Genomic DNA, 3,040 nt, shown 5'->3' on the forward strand with positions numbered 1-3,040 from the left:
TACACTGGAACTGCTAAAGACAGCAGAGAGGAGAGAGGAGGGAAAAAGAAAAGAGGAGTCTTATTTCAACTCACTGTTTTAAGGCCTTAGTCTCAGAGTTTGATTGACAAGTACTTCTCATAAATTATGGAAAACTCTAAGAAAGGACAAGGGAGAGACCTTCAGAGTTAACCTGTACCAGGATACCAAGCAGAAAAAAAATTAAAGTCTATAGACAAAAGGGTATGTAACCCCTTAGATTCCAAACATATAATGCTGCTCAAATTAGGTGTGAAGCCAATCTGTGCTCCTGCTCAGTTTAGTAAATTTGTATGTCTGCTTCTTTAATAAATTTGCTTCATTTAATTTAAAAATATAAATACTAGAACACTATTATCTACAGTCACTCATTTGGATTAATACCTGCAAGAATGACAAGAACAGGCCTTTTTCTCCAACAAAACTTAAAATGACATGATTATAAATTGGATTATAATGCAATTGAAAAAGAACTTCTTCTCTGTAACATAATATTTTAAGGTATCAAATAAAAATATTATATCAGGACATTTTAGACTCTTGGAGATTATTGTTAATGTAAAAAAAAAATACAAAAAACCATTGAAACCTGTAAAGATTTTCTGTGATTTATTTGAGCCAAAGTATCAACATATGCAGGGAAGCAGAACCTCAAGGAATTGAGATAATGCTCTGGAGAATGGCGGGTTCCATCTGTATTTATACATTTGCAGTCAAAGGAGGGACGTAGGTGGGTTACATGAAATTCATTGGTGACAGATTAAGGAGGAAGGATAAAGCAAAGCAGGGAAACCCCTGGTATTGGATAAAAGGTAAAATGATGGGCACATACTTAGGTGGGTGCAGGATCCATTAACATGATAATAAAGGAATTTGTGGTATCTGTCCTGGCGCCCAAGACATTTGGTTGTGCTCCAGGGGCCTCCAGAAAAAGGGAAGTTACATGTGCCCCAGGGGCTTCAGATAAAAGGAAGTTACAAGTTACCCAAACATTTCATGGGTATGATATCATAGATGCAAAAAGACAGATAGGCTCAGTTAAGGTAAAGGTTGACCTTGTTAGTGAAGATAATGGCCTAGGACTTAACTGCCCACCACAACTGCTTTTAAAGTTTAATTTCAGACTATCCTTTGTGGTTACTTTAGATCTCTGAGTTTGCAAGACTGCCATGCAGGTCTCCACTGAGCTTGTCAGATCAGCATGTGGCCCCTTTTGTCCACATTATTATCTTTGGAACATTCACTCAGAAATGAGAATGCATGCATAGAAACATAACATAATTAATAATTTTTATTGGTCAAATCTTTTACAAAATTCAACATACCAAAATAAGCCTAGTCAGTTTAACATTTATCTTTTGTGAAGAAAAAATAAAACAAACAAAAAAATGTTTTAAGGTATTCCAGGGGCACAATGTCAACAAACATTCAAACCTATAAAGAATTTTTGTGAGTTGATTTGAGCCAAACTCTCCACAATTGCTGGGAAGCAGAATCTCAATGTATTGGAAAAATGTCCAAAGAATGGCAGGTTTTCACCTTGTTTTATATGCAACAGTCAAAGGACTAGACATAAATGATGATCAATTGTGATGGATTAGAGAGGCTGGAGAAAGCAAAGTGGGGAAACTTCTGGAACTAGATAAAAAGTAAAATGATAGACACATGCTTCTTTTACTTAGGTGGGTGTGAGAAAGTATAAAGGGGCAACCTTGGGTGGAGGGTGGCTAGCAATCTGTGTCTGTGCCAGTGACTGGTGTTCTAGTGCACATTCTTGTTAGGCTATAATTAAGTCACTGCCCCTTCCTTAGGCAATAATCTGTTTCCTTAAATACCCCCAGTTTACAAGGGCCACAAACCAAGAATTTAACAGCTTAGCCAGAAGGGAAGTCACTAGCATTACCCAGGACAGGCCTTCATCTATAATGTTACTTCCCCATTCTAACTAACTTGGGTAGAGCTGCAAAAGCCTGGAAGTAAGGAAACCAAGAATTTAGAAATATATATAACGAGTAATCTCATTATATAAGTTGTTCAGGCTTTGGATCTTCGAATTCCCTGAGCCAGCAATGCTGCTTTAAATAAAGTGTTTTTCCTGAATCTCCAAGTACTCCTTGTATATTTTCTGATTGCCTGGTAAATTCTGTAACAGGTGCAGGATAGTTAACAGTAAACAATAACATGATAAAAATAACAATGAAGAAATTTGTAGTCTGGATCCTGACACCAAGGCACACTTACTTGTGCCCAGAGGGATCCAGAAAAAGGGAAGTAACAAGTTACCTTGATATTCCACAGGTATGTTATGTTAGATACAAAAAGTCAATAGGCTCAGTAAAGAACAAAGTTTATCTTTGTCAAGGAAGATGCTGGCCTAGGACAGGACTACCTGCATAAATTGCTTTTAATTAAAGGTTTTTAATTTCAGAACATCCTTTCTGGTTAGGGCTCCGAGTTTGCAAGGCTGCCACCAGGCTTTCCCTGAATTAGCCAAGTTAGCATGTGACCCCTTTCATCCAAAGCACCCATCATACACACACTCCTTTTGGTGATAAATCAGTCCAGAGGTTGCATTAATGACCTACATTTTGGTTGGATAACGGGGTTCCACAGTGCTAGAATGGCTTATACCTAGAAAGTATGTGTCAGTATTTGTCTTGCTGAATAGGGTGAACCACAGGATGGGGCAAGGGCATAACTTTAGATGGTGTTCAAGGTCAAATTATTATTATTCTATCTAACAAAGAGAAACATGGTAATTAGCATATGACTACTACCCTTCCCATTGGCTAATCAGGGAAATATGCAAATTAACTGCCAGCCAAGATGGCAGCCGGCAGCCAGGCAGCTTGAAACTAACATGAGGCTTGCTTGCTTCTGTGAAAGAGGACTCCAACATTCCCTGCCTGCTGCTGCAGGCCTCTGAGCTGCAACTCTAAGCAACTATGTAACAAATATAGAAGCTAAACAAAACCCCAGAAACCTGCTTTAGTCCCCGGTCGTCAGCCAGCAGGATCGCAAC

Source organism: Myotis davidii, unplaced genomic scaffold (genome assembly GCF_000327345.1).
Source record: "Myotis davidii unplaced genomic scaffold, ASM32734v1 scaffold870, whole genome shotgun sequence".
NCBI classification, from domain to species: domain Eukaryota; kingdom Metazoa; phylum Chordata; class Mammalia; order Chiroptera; family Vespertilionidae; genus Myotis; species Myotis davidii.